This window comes from Antedon mediterranea, chromosome 1, assembly GCF_964355755.1.
Source record: "Antedon mediterranea chromosome 1, ecAntMedi1.1, whole genome shotgun sequence".
NCBI classification, from domain to species: Eukaryota; Metazoa; Echinodermata; class Crinoidea; order Comatulida; family Antedonidae; genus Antedon; species Antedon mediterranea.
This window is the reverse complement of record NC_092670.1, coordinates 8,140,372-8,163,185: the sequence shown is the minus strand read 5'-3', so window position 1 is coordinate 8,163,185 and position 22,814 is coordinate 8,140,372. Positions and strand designations below refer to the sequence as shown.

General features: G+C 33.5%; 1 pseudogene; it reads right to left on the bottom strand.

The window, feature by feature from the left end:
* Window positions 1-13,132: 13,132 nt before the first annotated feature.
* Window positions 13,133-22,484, bottom strand: LOC140040821 (uncharacterized; annotated as a pseudogene).
* Between the last annotated feature and the right edge of the window lie 330 nt (window positions 22,485-22,814).

Here is a 22,814-nt window from a genome sequence, read left to right as displayed (position 1 = left end):
TTTATTTGCAAATCAATTGAACCTTTTAAAATTATTTACATTTAATTGTTTATCATTGGACAGAGATAGAAAATTTAATACCTAGCTTTAGAAACACTTCTTCATCAGAGTGAATAAATATATTAGGAGCCTATAGAGTGGTAAATAGGCCTACAATGTGTATGCCTATATAATAATCGATTACGTATGGTTGATATTTAAATGGGTAATAAAAGAGAATAGGTAGTTTATGGCATGTAATCAATAATCAATCAATCAATCAATATTTATTATAATCAATAATATCATACAAATAGTCGATCTGCATACACTGAATACGGTACCAGTAGGCTTGTACATTATAGGAATTTAGGACTACGAGTATGTTTTTTTACTGAAAAAAAAACCAATTATTGTTAATTATCTATTAATTTTAATAATTTAATAATACTGTAACTAATTTTTATATTATGCTTGTAACACTCCGAACTTTCGTGCATTCATCGTAATTGTATATGCCCTGATTATGTAACGCCTAACATTATTGATACTATTAATTATAAGCCAATGAGTTCATTATTGGTAAGGTTATATCAAGAAAAAAATATCCGTGGGGAGGCCTACTTTACCCCCTTTCATTATACTACCCTTACAAAAAATGTTCTATCTATAGAAGTTTTTAATTCTATGTTAATCTATAGAAACAGAAAATTTCTATAGAAATGAATTTACAGATTCTACCCCTAGAGTTTTATAGAAATTGTAGAAGAATTGCTATCATTTATTCATAAATCATATATTGTTTGTCAACAACAATACTGTATACTGTAAAATTTGCATATGACTTCAGACTTAACTGGGGTTTACCAATAGGTAAGAGTTTGGGTACGGGTTGGTTTGGGTACGGGTTGGTTTGGGTACGGGTTGGTTTGGGTACGAGATGACCAGCATCCATTCATGAATGCGTCTACAGGCGCGCGTAAGCCTCCTCCTGATCCTAGCTCAGTGTTTACAGTCATGTCATGACAAAACTCACTCCAAATAAATGTATTAACAATTAAAAAGATCCAAAAACAGTATGAAAACATCATATTAATTTTTAACTTTGTATAATAAAGACAAAAAAGAAGTTTTTGTTTGTTTTTTGTAGCTTATTTCTACAATTTATTGCCGAAAACACCATTTTCATTGGGCTTTGCCATTGCGCTCCTCATGTTTCAGATTCGTCTATTTCTACTCGTCGTGAGAGGCACCCTATCTCGAGCGGTTCTCTAATTTTTGAGCGAAGTGTAACATCTTCCTACTATAGTACTACACTATCTTTGGTTTCACTAATCAAAGGCTGGACCACCGGTAGTATTTTCATCATAAAAAATGTTATCAACTACATGCCAACATCATGTTAAATGCTGTTTGGATATTTAATTGTTCGTTTTAGGCAATTTATTTAGTAAAAACTGCCGTATTAAACAGTTCGCTTTATCAACCGGGCGCTACGATAGCGTGACCGGGCGTGTTGGTGTTTACGCGTTTTCACGAAGGATAGTTTAATAATATTCCTATATTTAACTTGTTTCTGGTAAAACAAATAAATGTTAATGAAATTTAACATTTTATCCTGTTAATAACATGTATTTTATACTAATTTATATCATAAAAACAATACTTACTTTACCGGGCGTAGAGTAGTACGCGGCAATGGTAAAGAATAGGCCGTGTTGAGTAACGATTCGTTGATTTTTGGTGTTGCTGTGTTAGGCCTTTTTTGTGAACTAATTTAGCATGTTAGTAAATAATTGTCTGTAAAAGTGAATGTACACTAGTTTGTTAATAAATATGTATTATAAAATGTTGAAGTATAGGCTCTCATCTACTTATAATAAGCCTGTTTATATGATCCATTAAGTTGTCAGTGATACCAGTCTTGTAGTCTGGGAACCAGTCAATAATTATACCCTAGTGGAGGTCAGTTGTCAAGTTATACTAAACACATCTGATTTAGTACCTTTATTAATGACAGGTGTATAAGTACCTGATGTACTATGATAGGTGGAATGCCCCACCTCTTTTCTGGTTATTAACTGACCAATCACATTTCATTGTACTGTACATATATAATATAATACAAGTTCTGAATAAACTGTTAGTTCAAGTTCTCATGTAACACTGTTGAGTTATATCTTATTTTTATCCGTTGTTGTTTGCTTCCAAGTCGAGATTATGGCTACTCATAATCTAACATAAAATAGTTTACAATTGCAAAATATATTATCATATTATAATTCTATTTAATGTGACATGTATAATCTATTAAATCAAGTCTTATTTAGTATGTATACATCCACCCTTATGAGGGCGGGCATCACTCTCCTGGAGCTCTGTTAAAAATTTATCATGCAAAAATCGCGCAATACTCATTCTTGTGATATATTCTTTGCCTCAACCAAAAGAGCATATAGGCCTATCCCGGGAGGCATATTTTATCTTGCAAACATGATGAGGCATCAAAGGAATTAATCAACGTCAACCGAATACTACTAGTAGTTTTTAAATGAAATTATAGTAGGATTCAAAGAGTTTCTTCATTTGAATAATTTATTCTGTTCATAATAATTTTCGTTTTGTAGGAGCCTATATAGGCCTACAGTATATTATTTCGAAAATTTTACTAGAATGCAAGGAAAAATAGAAAAGTGCTCGAGACCAGGACGACCAAAGTCAAGATGGTTTGATAGAATAAAAATTGGACAACCTAGGCCTACTCATATAATATATCAACTTACTGAAGACCGACCAAGTTGGCGATCTGTCTTAATTCATTGTCACTATAGCCGTCAGCCATCGAATTGTCAATTTTTAATTGCAATAAAAAGACATTTTTGGGGTAGCGGGTAACATTTATAAGTAGAAGAATAACCCAAAAATCAAACATCTAATTTGTATGCTCTTGGTATCGTTGTGTAGCATTTTGTTTAATTTTATTTAAATTCTGCATAATTTTTATTTGAAATTCTACACAACGATACTAAGAACATACAAATTAGATGTTTGATACTTGGGTTATTCTTATAAATGTTACCCGCTACCCCAAAAATGTCTTTTTATTGCAATTTTTAACAATTAATAATTGACAATTTTTATACAATGTACTGCAATTTTTTTATCTTAACAGACATTTTCTTATTCAATATGTTAGTAAGCACAAGTAAAAGACAATTCAAATAAAAAAATATCGAGAATTGGAGATCTGATTTGAAATATATCTCATTTTGCCAAAAAATTGCATTTTTGCAAAAGGTCAGTGACCTTTTGACCTCTAATGACCTTAGTAATCGGTCGATTAATTTCATTTAAATTCTACATGATTACAAAAATATATAGGCTACGCATCAATACCAAGATCGTACTAATTAGATGTTAGATTCTTGGGTTATTGGTATTAATGCTACCCCTACCCCAAAAATGTCTTTTTATTGCAATTTTGAAGAATAATAAAATTACATGATAATGGTATTAATGCACTGCAATTTATTTCATGTTAACACACATTTTGTTTTTCAATGTCCGTAAAAACAAGTAAAACACAATTAAAATAAAAAGTATTGAAAAAATTGGAGATTTGATATTGAAATGTATCTCATTATGGCAAATATTTGCAATTTTGCAAAAGGTCAGTGACCTTTTGACCTCTACTGACCTTAAACATGGTTCAATTAATTTTATTAAAATTCTATATGATTAGATGTTTGATTCTTGGGTTATTGCTATTAATGTTCCACCCTACCCCAAAAAATGTATTTTTATTGCAATTTTTAACAATAAAAAATGATAATTTATGTATAATGAACTGCAATTTTAATCTTGTTAACATATAATTTCTTATTCAATATTTAAGAAAGCACAAGTAAAACACAATTAAGATAAAACATATTGAAAATTGTAGATACTATGTTGAAATGTATCTATATTTTGGCAAAAATGTGCATTTTAGTAAAAAGGTCAATGACCTTTTGACCTCTACTGACCCTACTAATCGTCCGATTAAATTTATTTAAATTTTATAAGATTTTAAAAGATGTATGCTACACAATGGTACCAAGATAATACTAATTAGGTGTTGGATTCTTGGGTTATTAGGATAAATGTTACCCCCTACCCCAAAAATGTTTTTTTATTGTAATTTTGAAGAATAACAAAATTACATGACAATGGTATTAATGCAGTGCAATTTTTTTCATGTTAACACATATTTTGTTATTCAATATGTCAGTAAACACAAGTAAAACACAATTAAAATAAAAAATATTAAAAATTGGAGATTTGATATTGAAATGTATTTCATTATGGCAAATATTCGAAATTTTGCAAAAGGTCAGTGACCTTTTGACCTCTACTGACCTTAAAAATGGTTCGATTAATTTTATTCAAATTTTATATGATTAAAAAACATGAATGCTACACAACGACACCAAGATCATACTAATTAGATGTTTGATTCTTGGGTTATTGCTATTAATGTTACCCCCACCCCCAAAAATGTATTTTTATTGCAATTTTTAACAATAAAAAATAACAATTTGTATATAATGAACTGCAATTTTTATCTTGTTAACATATATTTTCTTATTCAATATGTCAGTAAGCACAAGTAAAACACAATTAAGATAAAAAATATTGAAAATTGTAGATACGATATTAAAATTTATCTATATTTTGGGAAAAATTTGCATTTTGCAAAAGGTCAATGACCTTTTGACCTCTACTGACTTTAATAATTTTCCGATTAATTTTATTTAAATTTTAAGATTTTAAAAGATGTATGCTACACAATGTTACTAAGATAATACTAATTAGATGTTGCATTCTTGGGTTATTAGGATAAATGTTACCCCCAACCCCCAAAAATATTTTGAAGATAAAACACTGATGATCATTACAAATGACGCAAGTACATACAATGCGTCCCTATATTTTTCTTGTTAACATCGATTTTTTCACTCTATATGTCCGTGGGAAGAAAACGATACCAAAGAAGTTTAACTGTGTGGGGGGTGCACGGTAATTCCCTCCAGCCCATGGACTAATAGCCATAGATAGGCTATATTTTCCTGAAACTAAAAGTCGAGCGGTGCAGCGACCGAATACGTAACACCACGACCGATTTGAATCGCGACCTAACTGTACAGTAGCACTGATCGGTTATCATGTTAAATACTATACTAGCAAAATTCTAGCTGCTAGGTAGTAAATTAATTAACCATTGAGTAATATCACTTCATGAAATAACATGCCTAGGAGGCCTACCTAGAAGTACGGTATAGTAACTAGCTACCTTAACTTAAATATTCATCAATCATTAGTATTGTAAGTACAGTAGGCCTACATATCTTTACAGTGAAATCAAACACTATCTTTGGTGAAATCAACCCGTTGAAATGTATGTCACATGTGTCTCTACTATTTTCCTCCAACCACGTGTCGTGTCGTATGGCGTGGTGTGTGTCCTCAACCAAAAGAGCATAGGCCTACTATTATATATTGCAAACATGAGGCGTCAATGGAATAATTAATGAACGTCAACCGAATCATGGAGGTATAAAAATACTTACTATTTTTATACCTCCATGACCGAATACTACTAGTAGTAGATTTAAATGAAATTATAGTAGGATTCAAAGAGTTTCTTCATTTGAATAATTTATTCTGTTCATAATAATTTTCGTTTTGTAGGAGCCAGCTATATCTTTACCAGTGGCGTATCCATGATTTTGAATTTGGGGGGGGGGGGGGGAGGGGGTGGGGGGTGGCGGAAATTGCAAATTTGCCGACAACATTGGAGTCATTATCTGTAGGCCTACATACACCTGATCAATATACTGTATGTTCTAGAATTGCATAGTCATATTGTCTTATATGGATAACGATGCAAAATTAAAACCAAACCAACATTATCTGTTAGTATGTTGTATTAATATTGCAATAAGAAAGAATTAGGAATATCTGACTTGTAGTTTTCGAAATATAGGGTCTAAAACATCGCCGAAAATGATCGTTTTTAGCCACGAAAGCAAAGAAGTAAAACAATTTGCGGCCTCAGTCGACAATTCTAACGCCATTTTTGGTTAAAATAATTACATATAAAATTACGTTTTTTAGTAATTTATTTTATATATCACCATTGGAAATATCAATAAAACATGTTATTAAATGCTTATAAATATATGAAGTTGTTTACTTAACGGAATTCGGGCAAATTCATTGCTCTAACCATAGGTATAGTTAACGATCAGAGAGATTCATGGTACACGCGCGAGAGAGAAAACATTCCGCTGCGGGTGATTCGCATCCAACAATCAAATCAGCTAGAATCCAAAATCATTCAACCTACCTTTAGTAATTCTTACCTTTAGTAAAGTTAAGAGGCAATGAGTTTTTTTTAAACTCGTAGGGAGCCTCTTCTCTCATATGTGTGTATGTGTGTGTATTTGTCAAGCTTGTTTTTGAATGAATTTACACTCTTGCTATTGACAACAGATTCGGGCAGCGAGTTCCACTTGTTAATTACTCTAGTATCAAAAAAAATTATTCCGTTTAGTTGAGTTCCATCTAGGTTTCTTTAATTTAAAAGTTGAGCCTCGAGTGATATTTGGACCAACTTCAGATGCTAATTTAAAAAAGGAGTGGCGATTTATATTTTCGTAACCATTCAAAAATTTAAAAACTTCGATGAGGTCTCCGCGTTCCCTTCTTTCCAGTAAAGTTGGTAAACTTAGCTGTATCCTGCGCTCTTCATAGGGCAAGTTTCTGAGTTCTGGTACAAGTTTTGTTGCTCGTTGTTGGATTTTCTCAAGTTTATTGATGTCTTGTTGTAGATATGGTGACCAGGCTTGAACTGCATACTCCATAACCGGACGCACAAGAGAAGTATAAAGCGACATGAACATCTGTTTATCCATATATGTAAAGGATTTCCGTATTCGGCCTACAATTGAATTGGCTTTGGCTGCAACTTTAGAAACTTGTGTCGACACTTTAAAGTCAGACGTTACATAGACTCCGAGGTCTTTCTCAGCAGAGGTTGTATCAAGAACTGTACCATCAATTGAATAAGTGTGTTTTGGATTTCGATTTCCAATGTGCATTACTTTACATTTAGATTTACTAAACTCCAGTAGCCACTTCTTACTCCACTGCTCAAGTTTACTCAAATCATTCTGCAGGGCATCTCGGTCGTTAACTGAATCAATCTTACGATAAATCTTAGCATCGTCTGCAAATAGTTTACCATCTGATTCAATATTATCAAGTAGATCGTTGATGTAGACTAAAAATAAAGCCGGACCAATAACTGTGCCTTGAGGCACGCCACTGAACACAGGTAACCAACTTGAAACCGAACCTTTGATTGAAACACATTGACGTCTATTTTCTAAAAATCCACTTATCCAACTTAGAATATTACCTTGAATGCCATAAGCTCGCAATTTAATTTTCAGCCTAATGTGCGGAACTGTGTCGAAGGCCTTACGGCAGTCCAAGTATATAACATCAACGGGATGTCTGTCGGCGAGAGCATTTTCTACATCGCGGAAAAATTCAAGCAATTGTGTTAAACAAGAACGATTAGTACGAAAACCATGTTGATGTTTGGTGAGTGTATTTTTAGTTTCGAGATGGATCATAATTGTGTTAGTTATGATTTTTTCTAAAACCTTGCAGATAACTGAAGTTAAACTAACAGGGCGGTAATTTAGAGGATCAGACTTGCTGCCATTTTTGAAAATTGGTGTAATGGTTGCGTCTTTCCAGGCAGCTGGTATTTCACCTGTTGCTAACGACTTTCTGAACAGTAATAACAGTGGAGGGGATATGTGGTCACAACATTCAATCAACACTTTAGGGTGGATGCCATCAGGTCCAGGGGATGATGAATCACGAAGATTTTTAATATGCATTTTAACATCATCAAGTGTAAAGTCCACATTGGTCAAAGGATGTCCATGAAAAACAGAAGCCATGTTTGGAATATTACGATTATCTTCTACTGTAAATACTTTTTGGAAGGCCTCGTTCATTATTTCACTTGCTTCCTGATTGGTGGAAGAAAAAGATCCATCCTGTTTTTTTAGTTTGGATACCCCTTCCTTAATTGAAGTTTGACTACGAACATAGCTATAAAATGCCCTCGGATTTCTCTTAGCATTTAGTGCGACATCCTTCTCGAAATAAGCTTTAGCCATTCTTACTGCCGAAGTAGCATCATTTCTGGCCTTACAGTAATATTTATGTCTTTTGTTAGACCTATGACGTCTGTAACGTTGCCATGCATCCTCCTTCATTTGAACTTTATTTAGTGCGAATTTTGTCATCCATTTCTGTTTACTTGGGCGGAGATTTGTGTTTACAATGTTTTTTGGAACACAATCAGAAATCAAAAAGTTAATCTTATTGTGAAAAATGTCCCACATTTCTTGGACAGATTTGGGCATTCATTGTAGTGAAATCACCTTTAAAAAAATTAAATTTAGTATATTCTTCTGCGCTTCGATCAACAAAACAATCTAATACAAAATGAAAAATTATAACGGCATGGTCGCTTTTCCCGACTGGAGCATCATAATGTAAAATATCAACATCAAGTTCATGTTTACTAAAAATTAAATCAAGTAATGAAGGCTCGTCGTCTCCTCTTACACGTGTAAATTGTGTCACATGTTGCGTCAAGAACGAGTCATTTACTACATCTAAAAGTTTCTGCTGTTCACTCAATTCGCCGCGTCTAGTAGAAAGAGTATCCCAGTCTATATCTTTAATATTGAAATCTCCGCAAATTAAAATCTGGTCAGTTTTGTATGAATTAAATTTCAACAGCGTATCCCTGATCATCTGGTTGTATTCACCTCGAGAGCTAGGGCTACGGTAGACACAAGCGATAAGAGCAGATTTCTCTCCATATTTCAATAGACAAGTTATCACTTCTATATCAATCCAGACTTCGTCAATTACAATTTCAGAAACAATATCCTTGCGCACCAGGATTAGGACGCCACCACCTCCATCACTTGGAATTCTATCTCTTCTATAAACTAAATAAATATTAGTACCAAAATAAGTAATTGTATCGTGACTCTCTTCCAACTTTGTCTCAGTAACAAAAATAAGATGGGGGTTTTCTTTCACAACCAATGAACTGAAAAGGTTTCTTTTGTTCGATAAAACATCTAAATTTGTATACAGGCATGTAAGATTTTTTAATTCGCTTGGTTTGGTTTTTGCCGTTGGCCTGTCTGTGTTTGACCCTGGTGATTTTCGTCTACTTTGATTTCCTTCAGTAACCCGTTTCTTATTATCCATCGTTTTTCTTTTATCCCGCGACTTTCGAGCTCCCAGATTTTTTGGTTCCTCATTTCTACGAGTTGTTTTCTAGCCTTTCTCTCCTTAAGGGTTCGATCAGGAAACATTAATACATTATGAAAGTCGGCAGATTTTTGTAATTTATTTCTTGCCCGACCAGACAACAAACTAAGCTTGGTAGCTTCATCAGTAAATACAACTTTAAGTAGTCTCGGTTTAGTAGAATTTGTATTTGGGTTATTATCATGAATCCTAAAAGCTGTCTTAATATCAACGTTACCAACACAGGCAACCAAAGCCATCCGTTTAACAATTTCAATATCATCTGCTTTCTTTTCGTCTGATGTTAACTTATTTGATTCTTTAAGACCCTGGATAATGAGGTTCGACTTCCTCGCTTGTTGAGCATCGATTTCAATTTTAAAATCGTTTAGTTTTTTGTCAACAGCGGAATTAAACTCCTCACTATCTTTAAAATCAGTCTTCTCTTCTAACTGACATACACGCCTCGTTACATCATTAAAATGGACCTGAAATAGATTTTTGATTTTTTTCATTTTAGAATGATGTTTTGGGGGCTATTAGGTGTTGCTAGAATGTATATTGTTACAAAATATAAATTGGCCCTTTTGGGGAAAGCCCCATTTGAAAATCAAAAAATTCGCGGGTGACGTCACTTTGCGAATATATTCCTATCCCTCCAATGGAAAATTTGCAGTTTTTTGGCTATAACTCTTGAAATCTATGGAGTATTTTCTAAAAAATGCTTGTGCATTTGCAGAAACGTATTTAGAATTTTTTTAGATAAAATTATTACCGTATAAACGGTTATTCATCGAGTAAATGACGATTTAAAATCTTAAAATCAACGTTTTTTTTCTGGCAATACCGAAGTTGGCCTGGCAATGTTGGGACGCGATTTTTTTTTTCGTACATAAGTTGGGGACCCCCTCATGAAACGTCACAAAATGAACATGAATAATTCATCAGTTAAATTTGTTGTTCCGTGTGCACCCAAGCGTATAGCAACAAGAAGTGATTACACAACTGCGATACGATACTTTCTACAGTAGGCCTAGGATTCTAAGTCAATTCACGTGATTGCCTTCGCGCACACTCTTCTTCACACAAAATGTGTCGAGTCGAGGCTAATCGACAGCTAGGCAAGACATTAAACTAAGTAGTAATTCATTGGACATAGCCCAAAGAAAGCTTAGACCCACAAGAATAAAGAATGTGTATAATTTGTGTACTGTATTTTTTTAATTCTGCTATTTTATTATCAAACAACTAATAACTAATAACTATCTTTGGTCATACCTAACACACACACGTCACACACACCCACAGCTACTACTAGAATAGACATGGGTTTAGAGACTAATAATTAGGCCTAATAGTATTAATAGAAACTATAATTTTAACACGTAATTCTTTAGTAATAAATTATATTAAAAACACCATAAACTAAAGGCTGATTATTTCGACAATCCACACAAAACGCCGCTATCTTCTATGAAATCGCACGCCGCAACAACAGCGGAGGCCTAGAATCGTACCGCACTATTGTGTAATCACTTCTTGTTGCTATACGCTTGGGTGCACACGGAACAAGAAAATTTAACTGATGAATTATTCATGTTTATTTTGTGACGTTTCATGAGGGGGTCCCCAACTTATGTACGAAAAAAAAAATCGCGTCCGGGATGCAGCTCCGTGCGCAATGATGCGTATCCATATTTTCCGTTCGTGTATTTTGTATATCGTTCGTAATTTATACTGCTAAAATGTGTTTTTAGTTTAGCAGAATTAAATTAGTAATATGAGATGATAATTTATTTGTCACGAATCAGGCAGTTCGAAAACGAATGTTATTCATATTTTACTTTGGCTTGACAATGAGCGCAGCAAGTTGTTGATATCGCTTTGGTCCTTGGATGCACATGAAACGGAGCCTCGCCGCATGTGATGTGGGTGGTGGATCGACTCCGCGCGCTGGATTGGGGGCCTAGAGGCCTAGTAAAGGTTTGGGAGGTAGGCCTTCTAAATTCGTGTTTTAGAACAAACGAAGTACATTTTAGGGACCTATATTTCAACAACATTAGATATTGAATAAATTAGTATTAGTGTCAACGCTTCGCGTATCTTTCCAGGCCGTCGATCATTCACTGACTATCGGGCGGCATACACGCTCTCGATCATCGTGTGTATGTGACGTCGTGAATATAGAGGCTTCCGACGGCCGTTGAAATAGAATATTGCAATGGCGTGAGTAATTTTCGCTAATTTACCATGGTATCTTAAAATTTCGTTTTTACTCAAAATACTATACATTTTGTTTTTATTTGTATGGGTTTGTGTTAATTTGATACATTTAAATAAGATGTGTGAATTTCTTGAAAATCGAAATTCCATTTCAGGTCCATTTTAAGGGATAAGTCGATGGATGCAAAGCGCTCTTCTAGTGTATTTAAAATGTGCGAGCCCCTGAACAACTTAGCAATTGAGCCCTCATTTCCCCTACAAGAAATGCAAATAAATGGGGGGAGAATCTTCCTCACTGAAAGCGGTATACTGAGCTTTAGAAATCTTTTGGCATTTAATATGATACCATTTTTCACAGGCATCACAAGCAATACTGTTATCCTTTCCTTCAATCAACACCTTCCCACATGGTTGGTTTGCGTTACCTTCACATACAAAAATAGCCTTTCCAAAATTGTCAGCCTCTTCTAGGCCTAGGCCTATCCCACCATGGGCCCCTGCAACACCACCTTTTTCAGCAGAGCACTGCATCACTGATTCACTACTAAGCCCCCGCTGTTGAGGCCTAGCTTTCTCGGCAGTTTTTTTCGGAATATTTCTGTTTGCCATTGAAAATAAAGTTATGAATATGTAGTACGAGAGAAGTTAGCAACCCTAGAAAACCAAAATACCTCACTTTACCAGGTAAAACAAATGCAAATTCTTGACTTTTTAAAAGATCTCAGCCAGCATGATACACACACTACTTTGTCGCCCTCTCTCAGTCGACAATTCTAACGCCATTTTTGGTTAAAATAATTACATATAAAATTACGTTTTTTAGTAATTTATTTTATATATCACCATTGGAAATATCAATAAAACATGTTATTAAATGCTTATAAATATATAAAGTTGTTTACTTAAAGCCCCATTCCCTACGTTTTTTAGATCTAATTTAAGATCACAAACTATATTTAATGTAAAAATAATACTATATGGTCCTATTGCGATAACTTTTTTCGTCTTTAAACGGTTAAAAATGTGAAAAATAAGCCGATTCTAATAATTATACCGGCCCGCTATAAATCCCAAAATGCATTGCGCGCGGATTGATATTTTTGTTTTTCACCTGTAATTCGCCCACTTTTTGATCGATCGTGAGGCCAAAACAAATGGAAGACTCCTAACTTTTCAGCGAAAATACCGGGTTTTCCCCAATTTGTATCAACGGAGTCTGGTAAAAATAGAAAGAAAATTAATGCAGCAACTATACAACGTCAGGCTAGGTATATAGCTCGCGTACGATGTTCGTACGTTACCGATGTTTACCAGCTAGGCCTACAAAACTAAGCCTAGCTAGGCCTAAGACCGTCCACGAGAGGTCGATCGCCGCGAGCTACTTAGGTAGTGCATTGTTTCTCACTTTTTATCATAATTTACCATAAAACGTACATTTAAGACAAGGAATGACATGGTTTAATGTTTTTAAAGTGATATATATATGTATTATTTTCCAAAAAACGTCCAAAATTGCAGGGAAGGGGTCTTTAAATTACTGTTATGTCCACAGTATTCACATTCATATGGTGTCTCTCCTGTGTGTATTCTTAGATGCATTATCAAACTCCCATCATTTAGTTTAAATTTCTTCCCACAACATTCACTTCATATGGTCTGTTCCATATTTTTTATTCTCCATTTTGTTTAAATTAAATTTTCAACATTGTTTACAGTCATATGGTGTCTCTCCTGTGTGTACCCTAAAATGTTTTTTTTTTTCAAATTCTCACTGCAGCTAAATTTCTTTCCACAATGTTCACATTCATATGGTTTCTCTCCTGTGTGTACTTTCAAATGTTTGTTCAATTCCCCCTTTCTTTAAATTTCTTCCCACAATGTTCACGTTCATATTGTGTCTCTTGTGTGTTCTCTCAAATGTGCTTTCAAAGTTGGCTTCCATTTAAATTTCATAAGGTGTGTTATGTGTTTTTAAATGTGCATTCAAAGTAGCATTCCGTGTAAATTTCGTTCCACAATGTTCACATTCATATGGTGCCTTTCTTGTGTGTGTTCTCAAATGTCTTTTCAAAACCCCATTTTGTTTAAATTTCTTACCACAATGTTCACATTCATATGGTGCCTTTCTTGTGTGTGTTCTCAAATGTCTTTTCAAAACCCCATTTTGTTTAAATTTCTTACCACAATGTTTACATTCATATGGTGCCTCTCCTGTGTGTATTCTCAAATGTCTTTTCAAGTCCCCATTGTGTTTAAATTTCTTACCACAATGTGCACATTCATATGGTGTCTCTCCTGTGTGTATTCTCAAATGCATTTTCAAATTTCCATTTTGTTTAAATTTCTGTCCACAATGTTGACATTCATATGGTGTCTCTCCTGTGTGTATTCTCAAATGCATTTTCAAATTTCCATTTTGTTTAAATTTCTGTCCACAATGTTGACATTCATATGGTGTCTCTCCTGTGTGTGTTCTCAAATGTATCTTCAAACTTCCACTTTGTTTAAATTTCTTACCACAATGTTCACATTCATATGGTGTCTCTCCTGTGTGTGTTCTCAAATGAATTTTCAAATTTCAGCTTAGTTTAAATTTCTGTCCACAATGTTGACATTCATATGGTGTCTCTCCTGTGTGTGTTCTCAAATGTATCTTCAAATGTTCATTTCGTTTAAATTTTTTACCACAATGTTCACATTCATATGGTGTCTCTCCTGTGTGTATTCTCAAATGCTTTTTCAAATTTCCATTTCGTTTAAATTTCTTTCCACAATGTTCACATTCATATGGTGTCTTTCCTGTGTGTGTTCTCAAATGCATTTTCAAATTTCCATTGTGTTTAAATTTCTGTACACAATGTTGACATTCATATGGTGTCTCTCCTGTGTGTGTTCTCAAATGTATCTTCAAACTTCCACTTTGTTTAAATTTCTTACCACAATGTTCACGTTCATATGGTGTCTCTCCTGTGTGTGTTCTCAAATGCATCTTCAAATTCCCGCTTAGTTTAAATTTCTTACCACAATGTTCACATTCATATGGTGTCTCTCCTCTGCGTGTTCTCAAATGAAATTTCAAATTCCAGCTTAGTTTAAATTTCTTATTACAATGTTTACATTCATATGGTGTCTCTCCTGTGTGTTTTCTCAAATGCCTTTTCAAATCACCACTTTGTTTAAATTTCTTATTACAATGTTCACATTCATATGGTGTCTCTTTTGTGTGTATTCTCAAATGTATATTCAAATTTCCATTGTTTTTAAATTTCTTACCACAATGTTCACATTCATATGGTGTCTCTCCTGTGTGTGTTCTCAAATGTATCTTCAAACTTCCATTTTGTTTAAATTTCTTACCACAATGTTCACATTCATATGGTGTATCTCCTGTGTGTGTTCTCAAATGTCTTTTCAAATCACCACTTTGTTTAAATTTCTTACCACAATGTTCACATTCATATGGTGTCTCTCCTGTGTGTGTTCTCAAATGTCTTTTCAAATTTCCATTTTGTTTAAATTTTTTACCACAATGTTCACATTCATATGGTGTCTCTCCTGTGTGTGTTCTCAAATGCATTTTCAAATTTCCATTTTGTTTAAATTTCTGTCCACAATGTTGACATTCATATGGTGTCTCTCCTCTGTGTGTTCTCAAATGCATTTTCAAATTTCCATTTTGTGTAAATTTCTGTCCACAATGTTCACATTCATATGGTGTCTCTCTTGTGTGTATTCTTAAATGCATTTTTAAATTTACATTTTTTCTAAATTTCTTCCCACAATTTTCACATTCATATGATGCCTCTCTTTTGTGTGTTCTCAAATGTGTTTCCAAAGTCAGCTTCCATTTAAATTTCTTCCCACAATGTTCACATTCATAAGGTGTGTTATGTGTTTTTAAATGTGCTGACAAAGTAGCATTCCGTGTAAATTTCATTCCACAATGTTCACATTCATATGGTGCCTCTCTTTTGTGTTTTCTCAAATGTATTTTCCAATTTCCATTTTGTTTAAATTTCTTACCACCATGTTCACAATCATATGGTGTCTCGCCTGTGTATTTTCTCAATAGAATCTTTAAATTTTGTTTAAATTTCATACCACAATTTTCATATTGTGTCGCTCTTGTGTGTTTTCTCAAATGCATTTTTAAATTCCAGCTTTGTTTAAATTTCTTCCCACAATGTTCACATTCATATGGTGTCTGGTTATGTAGCTTACACAGCTCACATTTTATTTCTTTAGAATGAGTGTGTAATCCTAAATGTTCTTTCAAGTCACTGAATTCCAACTTAACTCCACAGTGTTCACATTTATATTTCATGCTGTATTCTGTAATCTGAAAGAAAATATGTTGTTAAATTAACTAATAACAATAGACTATTCATTGTTTGAGAATTGTTTTTCACTGGTTTGTTTAAAGATAATATTTCCATAAAAAACAACTAAAAAGGCAAAAAGAATGAAACTTTTGTAGGCTAAAAAAATTATAAATAACTACTGTATGGAAGAAAACTTCCATAGTTTACAAATTATTTATAATAATACATTATTAAATACAGTACTGTATTATTATTCCAGACAGCAAAAGCAGGTACTGAAACCGAAGCTGAAATAGATGCAGCTTGTGAAGTAAAAATTGACTTTTAATACTATTAGGATACGATTTAGTTTTCCCCACCTGGAATTGTTTTCAAGGCAACAAAACTTTTTACTTATCGTTCATCTAAAAGCTAGAATGCACTTATATTACTTTCAACTTTAAAAATATGTCAATAACTTCATTCCAAAATACAATTAATATGCAAAATTTAAACTTAAAGTTTTGTTTTCTAAAATTGATTTCTATTTTTATTAGGCTTTCGCTATCTGTAGAGCGATAGCCTATTGTTATTGTCAAAAATTTCAATTTTCGTGCTCATTTTTTGTTGCATGCAGATCTAAAAAACGGCGGTAGCAGTTATGTTGTAACTTGGCCAGCAGATGCGCATATATATGTAGTTGTGCAAGAAACTTTGGTTTAATGAAAATATTTTCGCGTAGATTGACTATAAATTGAAAACCAATAAATATTTTTAAATACCACTTGACACATGTATGCTTCATGTCAAGGGTCATCTTCCTGTATCATCAGCAACATTTTCAACATTGGTATTTTCGTGCGTAAGCACGCTTTGAAAGTTAAAAATGCTCAAAATCATTTTCTAATTAACTTTCTACACGTTTCAGGACATTTTAAGCATTTCAGATGTGCGTTGCGCGCACGCCTTGGCGCACTTAGCCCGTACGCAGCATAGAAAGCCCATTTTTGTGCTTGAATATTGTTTTTTTATAGTTTTATGATATATTGCTTTCATATTTGATGAATTATGAACGAAAAAATAAGCACAGTGATATACAATGGAAAAAGTCACTGAATTTTAATATCTTTTCGTATTTAATATACACTATGCTCAAGTGAACCCAATTTGGAGCCAGTGGAGCACAGTGATATACAATGGAAAAAGTCACTGAATTTTAATATCTTTTCATATTTAATATACACTATGCTCAAGTGGACCCGATTTGGAGCCAGGGGAGCACTGTGATATAAATAGAAATAAGTCACTGAATTTTAATATCTTTTCGTATGTTAATACACTGTGCTTACGTGGACCCAATTTGGCGCGCGCGCCAGTGAGCTCAGTAATATAAAATAGAAAAAAGTCACTAAATTTTAATATCCTTTCGTCTGTTAATACACTGTGCTCAAGTGGACCCAATTTGGCACCAATGGGAGCACAGGGAAATAGTCACATACAAAAACATCGAGAAAAAATACTTCTGGAATTTAAAAATATTTGAAACTTGGTATATATGTTCAATATCGGTTACTCCATCCGTAAACCAAAAGAAAAAATAGTTTCAAGACACATCAGTGATTTTAATAACTTGCCTTCGCTTAAGATAATACTTATGAAAAAACATACAATTCCGACACATATTATGTTAAACTCTAATAATGATTTTGACAACAAAAAAAACGGTTAGGAATTCGATTTTTTCCCTGTAAATTGAGCAACTTAAATTAAAACTAGAATTTAATTCGTCACTTTGACGAATTATAGGTGATCATTTTTATCATTTTAATGAAATTAAAACTTTTTAAACATGCATGTACGTTAACATACGATCGTTCAAAGTTGATGTACGCCATCCTATGACATGATGCATACGCTTATAGTGCTGAGTTGTGCCTATTATATGCCATATACATTATGTACAGTATACTGTATATCTATATACAGTGTAGCATAGGTGAAATTACGGGACACACATCATGTTCCAATTTTTTGGTATGATGGAATTATCAAAATAAACTCAAAGATGACAATTTTGAAAGATAATGAATTGAGCAAATAAATATAAGAATTGGAAGAAAATTTGGCACGTAGAAGCGCTGTACGCGCTCTTTGAAATTTGTATAACTTTTACGAAAAAGATGAAAATACTACTTTTTAACTTCAACTGGCCATATGTTAACGTCACAACATCCGATAGGCTTGATTTTTATATGAATTCATATCTACATTTCATCTGCTTTCATAATAAATTATAATCATCAAGGTAATCTTTAATTCTGAAGAGCTGTAAGATATTCAAATTTACGGTGAAGGTGAAATTACACGACCTATGTTAATCAAGTTTTTATGCGTGATGACGTCATCAAAATAAAAGTAGTGGCAAGTCATAAGAAAGTCAATTAATTGAGCAATCACATACTGAAAATTGAGCAAAAACCGGGTACAAAGTAACAGAGATGCGTTCTATTGAATGTGAAAAAGAATGACAAAAGAGAAAAATAACTTAATTTTAAATTCAAGTGGCCATTTGATGACGTAAAAACATTTTGTACGTAAAATGTGTACATGAATTCATATCTACAACTCAACGGCTTCCAGAAAAAGTTAAAAAAATTGTAATTGGGGGTCATCGTGCATTCTGAAGAATTATTTTCATTTTAAAAATGCCTCATTTTTCACCATTTTCAACACTTTGATGCAATTAATTTGCGCATTTTGTCATTTTGAACCTGCTCGTATAGCGTTATTTTATATCGGAACTGACTTAAATTTGGTGAATGTACTAAAGATGGTGAGTAGAATGCGTTTTGTAAAAAAAAATCGTATTTTTTACGCTTTTTAAGTATCGCACGTGCAAAAACTTTTTTTTGCGCAGTAATTTTTTAAAACACGCAAATGGCCTAATTCATGCTCTAAATTGATCAAAACTTAATTTTGAGGTTTTTTAATTTTTAAAGCGCGATTTCACGCGCATGACCCTACGTGTGTGTGCGTTTTTATTTGCTAATATTTTTACCCTTGACCTGAAGTTTACGTTTAGTGAATTACATTAATATGTGATAATTAATTATGGAGATATGATTGATAATGTGATTTCACAAAATGGCGTATAAATTACGTCACGGTTGAGTGATCACGCTGAAAAGCTTATTAGACCTAAGTTAAAGTATTTGAAAGACATTGTGAAATTTTGGTAATCAATGACATTAAACTTTTTGAGATATCTGTTACACAAAATCTGTACAGAAAGTAATAAATAATAACAAAGATTTCATACAATAACAATAGGTGATCATTTTATTCTAAATGATCACCTAAATATATATTGAAATCAAGGAGTAATTTTTTTTTACAAAAGAAATGTTCGTATGTTAATACACTGTGCTCCGGTGGATCCAATTTGGCGCCAGTGGAGCACAGGGAAATAGTCACATATAAAAACTTCTAGAAAAAATATTTATCGAATTCAAAAATATTTCAAACTTGGTATATAAGTTCAATATCGGTTACTCCATCCGTAATTCAAAAGAAAAAATAGTTTCAAGCCACATTAGTGATTTTAATAACTTGCGTTTGTCTAAGATAAATACTTATGAAAGAACATACAATTCCAACACATTTTTTTTAAACTTTAGCGATTAAAAAAAAGACATATGTTAAAAATATGAATTATGTAGTAACATATTGAACGTGTAGTAACCTATTGAACGTATACTACCAAATTTCAAATGTGTAGGACAATTATTTTATGACGATCAAAATTTAAAGTTTAAAAAATGTGTTGGAATTCTATATTCTATCATAAATATACATTTTAAACGAACGGAAATTACTAAAATCACTGATATGGCTTGAAACTAATTTTTCTTTTGCATTACGGATGGAGTAACCGATATTGAACTTATATACCAAGTTTGAAATATTTTTGAAATCCAGAAGTATTTTTTCTCGATGTTTTTGTATGTGACTATTTCCCTGTGCTCCACTGGCGCCAAATTGGATCCACTGGAGCACAGTGTATTAACATACGAACATTTCTTTTGTAAAAAAAAAATACTCCTTGATTTCAATATATATTTCTATAAGTTGCTCAATTTACAGGGAAAAAATCGAATTCCTAACCGGTTTTTTTTTGTAAAAATCATTATTAGAGTTTAACATACAGTATAGTGTCGGAATTGTATGTTTTTTCGTAAGTAGTATCTTAAGCAAACGCAAGTTATTAAAATCACTGACATGATTTTGGTTTACGGATGGAGTAACCGATATTGAACAAATATACCAAGTTTGAAATATTTTTAAATTCCAGAAGTATTTTTTCTCGATGTTTATGTATGTGACTATTTCCCTGTGCTCCCGTTGGTGCCAAATTGGGTTGACTTGAGCACAGTGTATTGAAATACGAAAAGATATTATAATTTAGTGACTTTTTTCTATTTTATATCACTGTGTGCTCACTGGCGCGTGCGCCAAATTGGGTCCACGTGAGCACAGTGTATTAACATACGAAAATATATTAAAATTCAGTGACTTATTTCTATTTTATATCACTGTGCTCCACTGGCGCCAAATTAGGTCCACTTGAGCACAGTGTATTAACATACGAAAAGATATTAACATTCAGTGACTTATTTCTATTTTATATCACTGTGCTCCACTGGCTCCAAATTGGGTTCACTTGAGCACAGTGTATTAACATACGAAAAGATATTAACATTCAGTGACTTATTTCTATTTTATATCACTGTGCTCCACTGGCTCCAAATTGGGTTCACTTGAGCACAGTGTATTAACATACGAAAAGATATTAAAATTCAGTGACTTATTTCTATTTTATATCACTGTGCTTCACTGGCTCCAAATTGGGTTCACTTGAGCACAGTGTATTACCGTATATTTCGGTGTATAAGTCGCACCTGTGTATAAGACGCACCCCCAACTGAGAGTAAAATATCGGTATTTTTTATATCGTCGATGTATAAGACGCACCTTATATTTCATCAAAACAATGTTTTTTTAAATTGTAATCAATATTATTGTAATAATATATTTTGTTATATCTACAACGGCGTCCTTTATTTAGGTTTTTTCTTACCTAGGCTCGACCGCGCCCAGCCTCAACAAGTTCTTTCTAACTTGTTATTCATGAGTTTCGCCGCAACATCGAGTGCATGACCGTGTGTGTAACACGCACGTGTGTGGGCTAGCCTCGCTCGATCATTTCGAGAGGGCGCACGTTTTCATGGACAATCGTATTCGATTAGTATCTATGTATCCGAGAAGTGTGTTTGCTAGGTCCATGCTATAATCACCTGGAGAATATACTAGTCGAATACCGTACACCATGTGCCACCAAAAGAAGGGCTTGCGCTTGGGGTACGGCGATCGTGCGTATAACTACTGTATAAATAAATACTATTCCAATCGTACGACGTAAACGTTTACAAATGAAATTTTATCGGAGCGCCATAATAAACAAATCTTTTCATCATATTTAGTATAACATCATGCTAAAATGACTTGAAAACTAGGCCTAGGCAGAAGCAGGTTGCCGTTACGTTAGTTAGTTACTGTAGCTAGGCCTAGCCTACTCAGGCCTAGCAAACGAGGTGACGATAGCCTAGGCCTATGTACAATCTGTGTGGTGAGGCATTTATGTTCGGTGTATAAGACGCACCCTTAATTTAGAGGTCAAATTTGCGTGTCAAAAGTGCGACTTATACACCGAAATATACGGTAACATACGAAAAGATATTAAAATTCAGTGACTTTTTTTCTATTTTATATCACTGTGCTCCACTGGCTCCAAATTGGGTCCACTTGAGCACAGTGCATTAACATACGAAAAGATATTAAAATTCAGTGATTATTTTTATTTTATATAATTGTGCTCCCATGGCTCCAAATTGGGTCCACTTGAGCACAGTGTTATTAACATACGAAAAGATATTAAAATTCAGTGACTTATTTCTATTTTATATCACTGTGCTCTTCACTGGCGCCAAATTGTGTCCACTTGAGCACATACATACGAAAAGATATTAAAATTAGTGACTTATTTCTATTTTATATCACTGTGCTCCACCGGTGCTAAATTTGGTCCACTGGAGCAGTTACCGTAGTACTATTTCTAATTCGGAAGTAAATAAAGGCATAAATGGCGCTCCGTAGAAGTAGAGAATGCTCGATCGTCGAAATGACGCTCTGAATATACCTCGAAACTGCGAAGGTCGAGCGGTGCAGCGACCGAATACGTAACACCACGGCCGATTTGAATTGCGACCTAACTGTACAGTAGCACTGATCGGTTATCATGTTACTACTATGCTAGCGAAATTCTAGCTGCTAGGTAGTAAATTAATTACTTAACCATTGAGTAATATCACTCCATGAAATAACATGCCTAGGAGGCCTATACCTAGAAGTAATGTATAGTAACTAGCCTAGCTACCTTAACTTAAATATTCATCAATCATTAGTATTGTAAGTACATTATCTTTACAGTGAAATCAAACACTATCTTTGGTGAAATCAACCCGTTGAAATGTGTATGTCACATGTGTCTCTACTACTCTCCTCACACCACGTGTCGTGTGGCGTGGTGTGTGTGTCCTCAACCAAAGATAGTTAGTAGCCAACTACACTATCTTTGCCTCAACCAAATATATACGGGGCGCCGTTTGGGACATTGCTAATTTTGTCAAAATATTACAATTTTGTCTACACATAATTAATTTTGTCAATACAAAATTCATTTTGTCAACACAAAATTCATTTTGTATTGACAAAATTCATTTTTTGTTGACAAAATTTATTCTGTGTGGACAAAATTTATTTTGTCTCGACAAAATTAATTCTGTGTAAACAAAATTC